The following is a 13922-nucleotide window of genomic DNA, read 5'->3' on the forward strand; positions in this document are numbered from 1 at the left end:
GGGATCTCAGCACCTCAGGACTGAGGTGCAGAGACACCTAGACCACCCTTGGGGGGCTCGGGAGTCCTGGAATGTTGCCAGAAGTGTCTGGTGGCTGGACTTTGATCCTACACAGGAGAGGACACCTGTATGAGGATGGGAGGATTTCACTGGGGTAAATAGTGAAGGGATAAGTTAATTAAAGTGTAAGACACAGGGTTTAGGATTTCTGTACAGGGGGGTCTAAAGAAGTAAGATGGAGGAATTGGGGCGTGTCCTGTTCTTCTTCTTCTCCTTCTCGGCCTCCATCTTCTGTGGTGATGTTGGCACTTTGGGATTGGTTATTACTAAAAGTGCACTGGTTAATAAGGGTAAAAGGTATTGGGGAAAAATGATAAATATTGTACACGTAATTTTGAGTATAAAGATAGGTGACCACCCCGGGGGCTCGCAGTGTGCTCATGGCTGGCTGCTGTGCAGACCTCTGTCAGGCCAAGAGAAAATCTTTTAGATAAACAATTAATAAACACCGAGACCGAGAAAAGATCTGGAGCCTCTTCTCGTCCTTTGAAGCGCGGGTTGTCCAAGGCCACCCCGGGCCTTTCCAGGCCACCTAAACAGCCGAGAAACCGACACCTCCCCATCCCTCATCCCCAACGAGCTCCTCGCCGAGCGGCACCGTCGCGGTTGGCACTGCCACACTCCCACCCCGCCAGGCTCTGCTTTCCAGGGTTTGTTTCCTACAGCAGCCACTGGTAAATGAGGCTGGTGTGACAGGCCACTGGCTGGATAATGAGTTCATTCTCCAGACCCACTGAGAGCAAGGTACTTCCCTGGCCCATCTGTTCTCACGGCATGGCTCCGGCAACGCCGTTTGCACAGAGAGCAGCAAACACCTGGCGGAGCTGCTCATGTGCAACAGAGCCCCTGCAACACACACTGCAAAGCCTCCTCGGCCTAAAAATGGGAAGGGACAGAGCTCTGGGATTACTTCAGAGCCATTGCTGCAAATGCTTAAACTGGGAAAAAAAAAAATAAATTAAAAAATCAGGAGGATGAAAGCCTCCAGAGGGCTGAAGCACTCTTGTAGCACACTCATAGCACAGGCACAGTGCTGTCTCTTGGTCACCTCTATTTCCTCCAGGTTTTCTAAGAGAAATAAAAGCTCCAGGAAAGTCACAGGTCTGTAAACAGAAGTGGTGAAAAGCAAAGATCTAGAGAAATCAGAACAAGAAATGGCACTTTAAAAGTTTATCCAGCCTTGACTGAAACTGGCACAGCTGACCTCAAAAAGGAAAAAAAAAAAAAACAGTTAAAAAGACTAGGTACCATCTGCAAATATTTCTAGAGGCAAGGAAAACTGGTACTATCTTCAATTTGGAGAAGGGATTAATAAAAAGTGATGGGGCATTGGTCTATTTGAATAATGAGTAATTTAATCAAGATAACATGGGCTCTGTAATGTCCCACCTCCTCAGTACTAAAGTGCGGCAGCAGATGACTGACAACACCATATTTCAAATTGCCTTAAAAAAATTCCCTTTGTTTTTAAACACATTGTCCCACAGAAGGTGCTGCTGGTTGACATGAACAAGGGGCAGATGTGAGTGATTCATTAATGCCTGGGGGCTGCTGAGGGTCAGCAGAACATCCTCCCTGACATCCAACAGGACATGGTAACCATGAACTCTCACGGTTAGGTTGGGATATGAGCCAGCTATTAGCAGCAAAGCTTGCTCCAGGTAAATCCTTCCACAGCTGCCTATTATCCCCATCACATTATTCCTCCTGACAGAGGCAGCACTGCCCATATAGATCACAGGTGCAATCCAGTATGGAAATCCTATTTAGATGTGCAATACATTACTGTCTTCTCCCTGGCTGTACTAATGTCTGAATTAAACTGTAATATCTCATGGCTGGAACCTTTCTTTAATTCATACTGCAGACCCCTCACACAATCTATGTGCTGAACAAAGTAGTAAATTCACCTTAACATCTTTATGCTTTCCCATAGTCTTTAAATCATTCATATCCAGACTTCCTGTGTGTTCTGGATTGGATGGAAGGGTTTCTAGCACATAACTTTTCCATTAATGGTTTTGGGGAATGAACTCTTTGAGGAGGAAGCTCTGTCCTTTAATCACTGGGAGAAAGAGCAATGCCCACATTCCACTGCTGCAGGGTGAGCTGGAGAAGCCCCTGGGTTCTGAGCCATCCTGCAGTGAGGTTCCTCTGAAGAGTAGCTGGGATCAGGCCTGAATCCATCCCTGGGGAACAGCACACACTGCAAATGAGTGGCTGGTGGGGTGTCATCAACCTCCCTTCACCTGTGTGCTTCCCCTGTATGGGCAAAGAAGCCTGGAAATCTCCCTTCTGTCACAAGGTGTGTTTCTGTGAGTGAAACCCTCCAGATGGACTTTCCTCTAACAACAAATGCCATTATTCACCAAGACTTGGTAAAACCTTGAGAACAAGTTCAGAACAGGCTCCACTGCATCATCTGCAGGAGCTGAGGGGCTGAACAACAGAGCTGCATGTAGGAAACCAAACACTCCTTGCACTGTACCTGATTTGTGAGACATCTTCCAAAATCAGCTTCACTGAGACACAGCAGGTAAAAACCACTACTAAGTACAGCAAAACACATTAAAACCACATTAAAGGATTTGGAAGAGCTCTCTAAAATTCAGAGAAAGATTTTCCTTTGCGCACCAAGACACTGCAGCCTTTAGGGCATTGATGACACTGACTGTCCCTCTTTTGACAGCTGCACTTTTCTCCATCAACTCCTTTCTAATCCAGAGCTAGAAGGTCCCACAATCACTGCTGCAGAGGCTGGAGGAGAAAGGGAGTTGTTACACTGTGAAATCCCTCAAGCTGATCTTTATCAAATGTGTTTATCCAGGACAGAAAGGCCCACTGTGGGGAAAAGCCTCTCTGCTTTTTGGGAGTCTGCATGGGCAGCTCTGGAGCCACCACAGACCAGGAACTGCCACACCAAGAGCTGGCAGAAACTGGGTCCAGGAGGCAAACTTCTCCTTTAGAGACTCCAGCTCCCTGGATACCTGGGAGAAGGGACTGTACCAGCAGCTGACTGGGAATTTATCCAAAATTCTCATGGTTTCTTTCACCCAGAAATTGTTTCCAGTCTTGTAGGGCCAAGGAACATTTTGTTGAAAGCACAAAAACTTGCTTTTGAAATAGCAGAATATTGTAGGCAAATGTCAGCATGGTGCAACAGCACAGTGCCACTCTGTGTTTCTTCCTCAGATGCTCCAAATTTCTGGCCTGAGTCCAGCCTGTCAAACACAATGGGTTCTCCCCAGTGCCATGTGCCACCACAGGTCTCTCCCTAACTCTGAACCTGCTCTGAGAGGGTTTGTCCTCCTGCAGTGCTCTCCAGCTGCTGCCTCCAGCCTCTGACCTTTTGAAAGCTACCTGGGAAATCCCACATTTGGTAAGAGACTTTTTAAAGCAAACAGTTTACATATGATTAATTCTTCCTGTAGACCTCAAAAAAACCTCCTTCCTGATTAGCAAAGGTCACTGAATCTCAAAAGTTAATGGCAGACACTTCAAATATATTACAGCCTTTCTCTAAAAAAAAACCAAAGTAAAACAGAACTGGGTTTGTCAGGAGAAAATAGATGTGGCAGAAGAAAAGGAAGAAGCTGGGAAGGTACAAACTGGAAAACTGATAGAGGAGCAGCTGGAGAGGAATAAAGGAAGTGATCTTGACAGAGCAACCCCAGATTCAGAGAAATAAATATATATCCTAAAAGTGAGCAGTGCTGGAGCTCCTGCTGGAGTCACTGGGTACTGGGACATTCCCTGAGTACTCTGAGGTTACATTTTCCCTATGAAAGACCCCATGAAAATGTGAAGAGATGGAATCCTCCATCATCTTCCTGCATGTTTCCATCATACCTTTCTCTATAAAGCAGCCATGACTTTGCTACCCTGACTGATTCATAAAAATTTCATAACTGTTATCCATGCTCAATAATTCCAGTGTTAATATTTGGGTAATTTAGGAGTACCTTTCTCCAGCAGAGTTCAGCCTGTGCCACAGAGTGCAATGCACAGTTTAAGTGTTTATGACTAAAACTGTTCTCTCCTCTTTTCCTTCCCCATTCTTACCTCCAAAATATTTTCAAAATGTTAGTGAAAAGAGGAATTTGAAGAGGCAGAATTACTTCAAGGCAGAATTAAAAAATTATGAAATGCATAATGCCCAATTTAACAACCAAAGCAAACTCTGCAATACAGACACCCTGAAAGCCCTTCACTCTCTAATCACTAATAGGTAACACTATCAAATTCAGCCCTACACTCTATTAGAATTGCAGTAGAAAAGCACTTAGTGTAATGCCCAAAGACAGCTCACCAAATACTGCTCACTTGGCTCAAAGACAAGGCTGAAGATGTTAATAATTTGAAAGCTTCCTTAACCAGTGTGCTTTATCAATATGCTCAGAAAATGAAATAAAATACCTACACACAATTTCTGTAGATTTAAAACAAATCTGACTTGTATTCAGCCCAAGAACTGAGTTCTTTTCCCAGATTTGTGAATTACCTGTGGATACCTTGCTGCTGAGCCCATCATCTCCCCATTGCAAACTGCAGGAATCATTTCCATTCCTTCTTTCTGACCACATTAATTTCAGGCTTGCTTGTAGCAGGATTTTTTTTCTATGTCCTCATTTCCTAATTCCTCATTTTCCCATCAGTCTCCCAAGCACCACAGACATAGAGTGTTGGCAGAGCAGTGATGAACTTCATCCAACCTTCTCTCTCAGTTGTGCCTTCTTTCCTTGCCCTCCTCCAAGGGAGGAGGCAAAGACACCAAACCTCTGTGACCAGGTCCAGTGCTCATGTCCTCGCTTTTCATGTTATTTTCTGCCTCAAACTTCAGATTTCCTAGGGATTTCTTACTCTCCAGAGTAAATATCACCAACAGAGCATCACTGTGAAGCACCCAGAGCTGGAGCAGAAGCGCCCAGCTGCAGGCAGCAGCACAGTTGTGACAGGGGGATGTAGCAAACACCGAGTTTACACACAGACACAGACACTGTGAGCTGGTGACAAGCAGTACAAAGACTTATTTGATGCAAAGACAGAATGACTGCATTGCTTATGTCAAAAAAAGATCAGTGGAAGCATAACAACAGAGCATTCTGCATGCTACACACACCGCATAAAGCACAAAAAATACTCTTTATGTTCCCTGCGCTTTTCTAGCCTGGTTTCTCAGGAAAAAAACAAGAGCTGTGCAATTGTTCTGTCACTCATTGCTTCCCCAAATAACTTTTGAACCTGTTGGCTGATCTCAGGTTTGACAGATAGGCTGAGGTCTCAAAGGGATCACATTCCTATCAGATGCGTGAAAATAATAGAGACTCAAACCGGCGCCTTTGCCGGGCTGCCCCCCGTGCTGTGCCTGCCTCTGCTCTGAACCCCAGGGGTACCAATTAGCCCACGAGCCAGAGCAGCTCTGTGGAGCAGGGAACAGCTGGGGCAGTGCTGGAATTCTTGCTTCCATCTTCAGACAGAGCTCCCAGCAAAAACATCGGTGTGTGTGCCACAGGACGCGCCAGGAGGAGGGATCAGCGCTCCAACCAGGGGACACAGCGAGGTGAGAGCTCACATCCATCCTCCTCCAAGCACAGAAAGGCAGAGCAGAACCCCAGAATGCCAGTGCTGCCAGCCTGAGCTGGCCTTGGTGTGTTTGGGGCTTACTGTGTCCTCCAACCCCAAGTCACTGATGGTACCAATGCCCCAAGCACCGCCCTGTCCTCCCAAGCCTCACCAATAAATGAAAATTTCTTCCTCTCCTTCCCCTGCCTGCTCCTCAGCAGCAATTCAACATCTGAGCTCCTAAAACACACTTGCATTTTCTTGCTGGCATCACCAAAAAAATAAGAGAAGTGTTGCCTGGCAAAGAGTAAGATTTCTGTTCAGTTTTAAGGGGATGTGTATGACAGGGAAGTTACAGGACTCTCATTCTAATAGCCAGTGCTGCTAATTAAAACTGTTTTGGAAGATCTGCAGCCAGCATATAAATCACCCCTCTATATGCTATAAATAAGAGGCAGATACGGAATTGAATAGCTCCCATTTGTCAAGGGAATGAAGAGATTTGATTGTGTCTTTTTGAATAATAAATCCAGACATACCTAGCAGGGCACGGAGAGTTGCTCCAAGTGTCTCTTTTATCAAACAACAATGATTATATTATAGGGTTTGCATTATGGGCCATCATCCATTTCTCTTGTTTTCTCATTTATTGCTGACATCCTCCCTCCCAGATGAAGCATTTTGCTCTGCACAGAATGTGTTCATGCAAAGATCTCAGGAGCAAACACTACTGAGTGGCCTGATGCAGGGTGCACCTACCAGTATGTATCACAGAGCAGAAGGGAGTTTTTTAGGGAAACCAAGCTGTGGAAACCTAAATGCACAGGTTTTTCACCAGTTTTTTCCTTCCATCCTTTTTTTCCACAGCATTTCTGAAGGACACTCAAAATCCACTGGGTATCAGACAGAGGAGAATCAAATAATTCTTACTGGCAATGATGTCCATTTATACAAAACAATGCAGAGAACCAAATACAAAGTCGTGAAGATCATCTTATAACATCCCTGAACAATGGAAACTCCAAAGGCATCCACACACAAGAAGCAGATTCTTAAAAATAATAATCATAATAACAGTAATAGTGACAATACCTCTCTCCTGTGTGGAAATCTCTTCCCAACCATGAACACTACATTCCATTCACAGCCACCATGTCTTTCTCACTGGAAAAGAAAAACAAACAAATGGGCACCAATTAGAAAAGGGCATTTATTAATGCTAAGTTCAGAGTAGCTTCAAATTTTGCACATGCACTCATAAAACAGAAGATTTAGGATTCCCTGTCACACGGGAGGCTGCAGAAGGTTAATTGAGTTCACTGTAGAAGTATCATTACCTCTATAACACACCTAAGGAAAAAAGCACAGCAGTCAGGTTATGAAGATAGATTTATTTTAAGCCTTTAAAATTATCTGTCAAATTTTTGCCCTCTAACAGGGTGAGGATGCCTCTCGCTTTGTCCCTAAATTCCAGTGCAGCTGAACAGCAACTTCCACAGCATTTCCTTGGCTGTGGATTTCACAGATTTTCCCTCTGTCCCACCCACTGACAGACTGAGACAGAGAAGTCATGACCTCTGGCATCTATTCCCATTTTCCCAAAGGAAAAGCATTCTCTGGGGTGGACCACAGGATTTCCTCTCCCCTGCTGAAGGAGCAGCTGGAAGACAGTGGAACCAGCTCAAGGGGATGCAGAGAAATTCCTGTGGGGTGTGCCTTTATCTTTGCTTCTGCTAGGGCTTAAAGTAGAGAGAAATAAGGGGGAAATGTTCCCATCTGGGCTCCCTCATTCTCCCTTCCAAAAAGGGCAGCAGCTGCCTGTGGTCCCCTCAATATCACTGGGACAAACAGCCTGCTCTTCATCTGCTCAGGCTGGTAAAGCTCTGACCTAGGTGTGCTTATTTTACCAACAGTAACTGTAAATTGAGATTATTTTATTATTTTGGGGTTATCTTTGACAATAAAAAGGGAAAGACAGCGCGGGCTGAAAGGATTTGATGGCTGCACAATTATTTTGAGATCCCAGCCTGCCTCCCTATGTGCTCACCTGGCTGTCTGCCCTCCCTTCGCTCCCTGGAGCTTCTGAGCCCAAATAATGTCCCGGGCACCACAAGCCAGGCCACGGCTCCATGTCACCAACCCTGCAAGGACTTTGCAGCCACTGTTTTGTGCCTGGTGATGACACAAAAGCCACTGCAGAGCAATTCTCAACGCAGGCACACGCACAGCGCGAAACGGGCAGATTGGACTCGGAGCACAAAGAGGATAAAACATCATTTTAACAAAATCCATTTGCTCAGATGACCCCAACTTGAAATTAAGGTGTTAAAACCCAAGACAAAGCGGATTCCTGATTGGCAGCCAGTGATGTCAGCCCTGCGCCAATTACAGAGGGAATTCGTGTGGCTGCCTTTAAAAAGAAATAATTCCCTCTGTGATACAGCAATAAGACATTGCAGACAGCCCATTTGCCGGGGATTACGCGGCACTTCTCAGGTAGTTAAAGTCACTGAGCCTTTTGACCTTGTGCCTCCTAACACTACTGGAGGCACAATCACCCAGGGACACGCTGCTTATCATGTGTGTCTTATCGCTTAAACAAAACCCAGCCACCCAGCAACCTGCGCCCGCCACCCCGGGCTCTTTGCCTGTGAATTATTGCGCCGAAACAACACGGACATAATAAACAGCACTATTTATTAGCTTATTCTATGATTTCAGAGATGACTACACAGGCTGAGAAAGTGAAGGAGAAAGTGCCAGGCTGGAGTGAAAGCATTTCTCAGGTCACTGCCTTAAACACAGATTTTTTTGTGCTATAGCGATGCTTGTGCAGGGCGAGTAAATCTTTGCAGGCTGCGGTCCTGGAGTGGCTGGAATTAATCGTCCCTCCAGATGGGATCCGAGCTCACTCACTGCCACAACGTTCAGCATGTAATGAACACCAGGCAAGGTGAAAATTGATATCAAGAGCACTTCTAAGAGCTAAAAAGTTAACACCTAAATTGGAAATCAATACACGCTGTAAGTATTGATCAGCAGAACAGAAACCCGCAGGTTTTCGCCTCCGCTGAGTGGATGCTGTTGGATGTTGAGCTGAAGTTCCACTGAAACACTCTATTTTAATAGTTATTAAAAAAAAAAAAAAAAAAAAAAAAAAAAAAAAAAAAAAAAAAAAAACCACAAAGCAATCCAACCTTATGGAGTGGTTATCTAACTTAGTGGAGTGATTGTCTAACCCTTCCACAAGTGCATCCAGGAAGGTGCAGAACAACCAGGAAGGTGCCAAGCCAGGTGTCCTCAGTGATATTTTTGCTGTCCCTTAGCTCTTGAAGCCAATATTTTGTCCTCAAGACCGACAGAAGCAGGCAGAGCTGGGGAGCAGCACCTTTGAGGAGGATGCATGGCCTTTGTGGATCTGTGATGGGGCAGAGATTTGGAGCTTGCTGGGCACATGGAGGCCCAGGTGTCACCTCTGCAATGCAGTTCAGAGCTCTCCTTACTGTGCTTGCACAATTCACCTCTGCTGCCCTGGGAAGGGGAGAAGGGGATCTCTGCCCAGTGCCCTGCTCTGGTGGGACAAAACTCCTTGGGTCAGCAGAGGGTGAAGAGCAGCTGCAGAATGTGTCATCCCATGCTGGGTATCTGCTCAAAGCAAGCTTTTCAGAGACGCTGATGAATGGAAGAGCTGTGAAAAACAAATGTCTCATTGTTCGAGTCCTCCAGTCTGCGAGGAAGCAGGAATTTCTGCGCTCTTACATCAAAGAAACACTTGACCCTATCTGATCAATTCCTCCTCCTAATTATTAAGTGCTGAAAGACCTGAACTTCTGAGAAGTCTCTCAGGTGAAAAGGGGCAAGAATATCTCAGAAAAGGTTAGAAAATCCGTACTTTTCTATAAATATTTGTTGGTCTGCATTCCTTTAACTTTGCATGATTAAATACAGCCTGCTTCTGTTCTTCCACTTTATCCTCCGGGGAAATTTATCATCAAAATTATTGTACAGCATTCATTACTCTAGCCTCATTTAAAACCTTGCCCTACTTATTATTTAGGCTGCAAAAAAAATGTTGCTTCGTATAGTATTTCCTATAATAGTCTCAATCATTACATTTAAAAGATTGCTGTAAGGCAGCTTAGCCTGCATTAGAGGAAAATAAAGTGGGATGCCATAGTTAAGTGTTACAGTTCTAATTCAGCTTTTGTTTCCCAAATCATAACAATGCAACGTTTCAGTTCCTTAAAAGGCTCTCACTGCTCATTAGCAGCATCCAGGACTTCAGCCCCTGGAATTCAAAGGGACATCCAGTGGTTCTTCTCCCTTAAAAATGGTGGGGAAAGGCAGAGGGATGAGAAGGAATGCAAGGGAGGCAGGAGGCTCCATCAGTTAAGAGGTGGGGCTGTCTTTTAAATCAGTGGTGCAGGGAACACAGTCAGCTGTGACAGAGCAGCAGGGAATGCAAATAAATTATGTTTGTTTAACCCTTACTCCAAATCTCTGTTTAGGACAGAGAGTCAGACATGGCTGTTGAAAAGAAACAAATACAGAGTTTAAATGGCAGGAAAAAATTTAACTTAAATCCCAGTAATGCCACATGAAGCCTCTTAATTTGGGCTCCTTCAATAATGAGACTGCTCCGATGCTGAGCACCACTGGTGGCCTTTTAGATAACACTGTATTCGTGTTTGTCTAACCCTTCTGTGGCCCAGAAAAAGCACAGCTGGTCCTGCACTGCACACCCTGCTGGGGAGGGGATCAGGGAAAAACCATCTCCTCCCCATTGGCATCCCCACCGGGATCTCCTACACGGGCTGCAAAAACAAAGGCTTTGGTTTGACCACATCAAACCCAAACGGAAAGCACAGGGTGGGCAAAAGCCACTCATTAACACAGCACATTTCTGGAGGTTATACCGTGTAGGTGGTATAACCGTGTAGGTGGAGGTTATACTGTTTAGGTTGTTCTGTTCTCCCTCACTGCCTTCTCTGGCCCTGACTGACCTCAGAGGCTTTTTGCTACCCCAGCCCTGGCTGTCCTTCCCTCTCTTCTCCATCCCAAACCAGAGACCTACAGGATTTAGGAACACACAAGCAACCCTAGGCTTAACCCTCTGTGATGGCAAAAATCCCCCAGTTATTCCTAATCTTCAGGATTTGATTCCTGACTCTACCTTTCCCTTTCACCCACCCACCTTGTCTTTCTGACTGTTTTCTACAAGAGGCCTTGCAAAGACCTTTCAGCATGGTAAATAAATGAGATAAGCCAGTTCCTCTCTCTTCCTTTCGTATTGACAAGTTCAAAGACTTCCAAGAGATTAAGAGAGAAAGACTGTAAGTGACCTGCTGGGCCATCAAGCCCAGGCTTTCCCTATCACTTCCAGCCATATCCTACACTACCTTTCTACTGGATAAGCCTGATCTTATCAGCGCCTCCCAAATGTTTTCTTTTTTTTTTTTTCTTATCATTTGAACCAGTTTACGAGGTACAAATGAAAGGCTTAGTGGTCTGTAACTGCCCGGATCGTTTTCTTCCTGGTGTCACTAGAAGGCACCTTGTCCTTTCTATCCACTGAGCACACGCATTCCTCTCATCACCCACGGGAAGGGAAAAAAGAGAGGTGAGTTTTGGTGGAAGGAAGGGAAGGGAACAGGATGGTGGAGTTAATGTTCATACAAGACGTACTGCCAACTCTGGTACGTGCAAACTGGTGGAAAAAGTGAAAATTCCTGTTTTATCATAGAACCACAGAATGGTTTAGGTTGGAAGGAACCTCAAAAATTCAATTCCAGCCACCCCTGCCACCTTCCACTGGAGAGAGTGGTCAAGGGAGGGATCAATACTTTCCTTGGCTATTATTTTATCATTAGACTTCACAGATAAATAAATATTATTTTATTTTCTACCACTAATTGTATGGATTCAGAGCTAATAATGAAAAATATGCAACACCCTGCTATTTGTCATGCACCAAGCACAGCTTTCCCATCATTCTGGTCAGCAGAGGCTGTTCCTGATGGGTAATCTGGTTTTGGAAAATCCATAATGGTAAAACACCCCTATCACCACAAAAGGGGCTTTCCCAGGAAGGGAAGTATTTTGTGCAACCTCTCCCCAATAATTTAGATGCAGAAAAATCTTTAGGTCTGTAGCTGGCTGCAAAGAGCAGCAGAGACCTCGCCCAAAGGGAGCACCCTTAGGTTCAGGACCAGGAGAGGTCAAACCTCACTGCAGTTCTCTGGTCATGGGTGATTTCCAGGCAAGCAGAGCCACCGTCCATTCACCCACAATGTGCTGCACAAACCCTCCAGGTTGCAGTGCTCACACACAGGGAGCAGCTTGTCATCTCCTCTGGGTCCCCAACAGCCAAATCCTCCTCTTACACACACAGCAAACACATCAACAGGACACGATTTCCCCTCCTGAAGCTGTTGTGTGAAACACTTTGGTGCAAAACCAAAACGTCCCCCAGAACAGGTTCCTGGGGCAACCTTAGGGGTGTGCATGGCTTGAACTGCAGAGCACCCTCTAATGCAGCAAAAATGAGGATTGGGGTGAAGCTGAACAGATCCTCAACACTTAGAGAGGAAGGGGAGGAAGAAATTTCAATTTTTTTTTTTTTTTAGCGATGCATTAATTCTACAACTTGCCATACAACCTTCTTATCTTCAGAAAAAATAAGCATACTGTTTGTTTTCTGCAATAAATTGGCACTGCCCTCTCTTTTATGAAACAAATCTATTTGTACTTGGATATTCTGAAAAACAAACAGCAAAACCCTTACATAAGTATTTAGACAAAAAAAAAAAATTAACCAAAACACTTTCAACCTAACATGACTCCTATGGAAAGCCTATCTGTTATGGCCTGGCCACAATCCCCCATTCCCAAACATCCTGCATTGCTGGGCAGGGAGGAGGTACAAGAGTTGGGCATGAAAATCTGGACTTGGGACTGAGAAGAAGTAGAAGCAGGTGTATTGGTTTTAATCTTTGTTTCTCACCATCCTACTCGGGTTTTAAGTGGCAACAAATCAAAATAACTTTCCTCAAGTCCAGTCTGATTGTATCCCACCATTTCCATGTGAGAGCCTTAACAATGCCATCCACCTCCTGACCCCTTTTGCATCAGCAAAAAAGGAAAATCACCAGCACTGAGGGGATGGTTGGGAGATTGTCAGGTGCTTGTCAGAAGGTGACTCACAGAAATCACACACCTCCTCCTCCATCTCAAACCAGAAGCAATGATCTGCCAGGTTGGCAAGAGTCCTTTCTGTCCCAGAGCTTCCAAAAGAACTGATTTTCAACATTTTAAGCAGAAAGGTCCAAGTCCATAACTTGAAGGGATACATCTTTTCCTGTGCTCCTTTTTGCAGATTTTACAATAAAACAAGGTGGACCGACCATCAAATGCTTGCTGTGCTTGAGGTGGCTGATTTTGACTCCTGAGTAGCTGGATCTGAGTCTCTGTCAGTTCAGTGTCACTTCCCTGTCCCCAGCCCCTGAGTCTCTTATCTGTTAAAAATGAAAGGTTTGGAACAGGAGCGAAGGTCATCTCTGCCTGTGCTTCTGTTCCACAGCCAGTGTTGTAGAACAAATACTGATGAGGATCATGATGATAATGAGGAAAATAATAATGAGCATTGATCTCGATGGAGATGCTCCTCTGTTCTACCCAGGCCACTGAGATGAGACTCAGGAATCCCCAGACATAAAGGATGTGTCACACTAAACTTTAATTAACAGCAAATCACAACCCAAATGACACATTCCCCCCCTTCACACTCTCAATTTTCATAACTGACTTTTCACAATGAAATTCCAGGGGACATTTGAAACTAGAGAAGAAAGCAAAAAAACCCACTTCTGCCTCCACATGCAGCTGGTTACGCCGAGGGAGCCATCCAGCCATGATTCCTCTCTGATTTTGCACAGCAGGAACCACGAGCAGCTTCAGCCTGGCCCAGGGAGAGACATCAGCAGGGATGAGAGGAGAATTAGGTCTGCTGTGCTCCAGGGGGACACTCTTGGCACTGAGGTATTTCACAGCTTCCCCTGCTGTGACCCCCTTTGTGTCACCAAGCAAACCCCACAGCTCCACTGGGAGATGCTTTTCACTGCTCCAGCATTTTCCCCACACAAACAAATTATTCTGGTCACTGTGAGGGACAAGACCTTGCTGGCCAGGTCCCCTTGTTGCCAGCATGGGGTCACTCAAGACATCATGGCATAAGCAGCTCTACAGATTCCCAGGGATGCTCCCAACTCCTATCAGGATCAGAAGAAATCAATGCTCAAAGG

General features: G+C 45.2%; 1 protein-coding gene across 2 annotated transcripts in view; it reads right to left on the reverse strand.

Annotated features, from left to right (window-relative positions):
- The window catches only part of DAB1 (DAB adaptor protein 1), a 416327-nt gene that overhangs the window by 204911 nt on the left and 197494 nt on the right, over window positions 1-13922 (reverse strand). The window contains exon 2 of one of the 2 annotated variants that reach the window (XM_059478670.1): window positions 6715-6786. The gene's annotated coding sequence lies outside the window, so the exon portion shown is untranslated. Of the gene's footprint in view, window positions 1-4561; window positions 4841-6714; window positions 6787-13922 lie in introns of those variants that run through there. The other variant, XM_059478669.1, reaches the window with a different exon arrangement.

Source organism: Ammospiza nelsoni, chromosome 9 (genome assembly GCF_027579445.1).
Source record: "Ammospiza nelsoni isolate bAmmNel1 chromosome 9, bAmmNel1.pri, whole genome shotgun sequence".
Classification (NCBI taxonomy): domain Eukaryota; kingdom Metazoa; phylum Chordata; class Aves; order Passeriformes; family Passerellidae; genus Ammospiza; species Ammospiza nelsoni.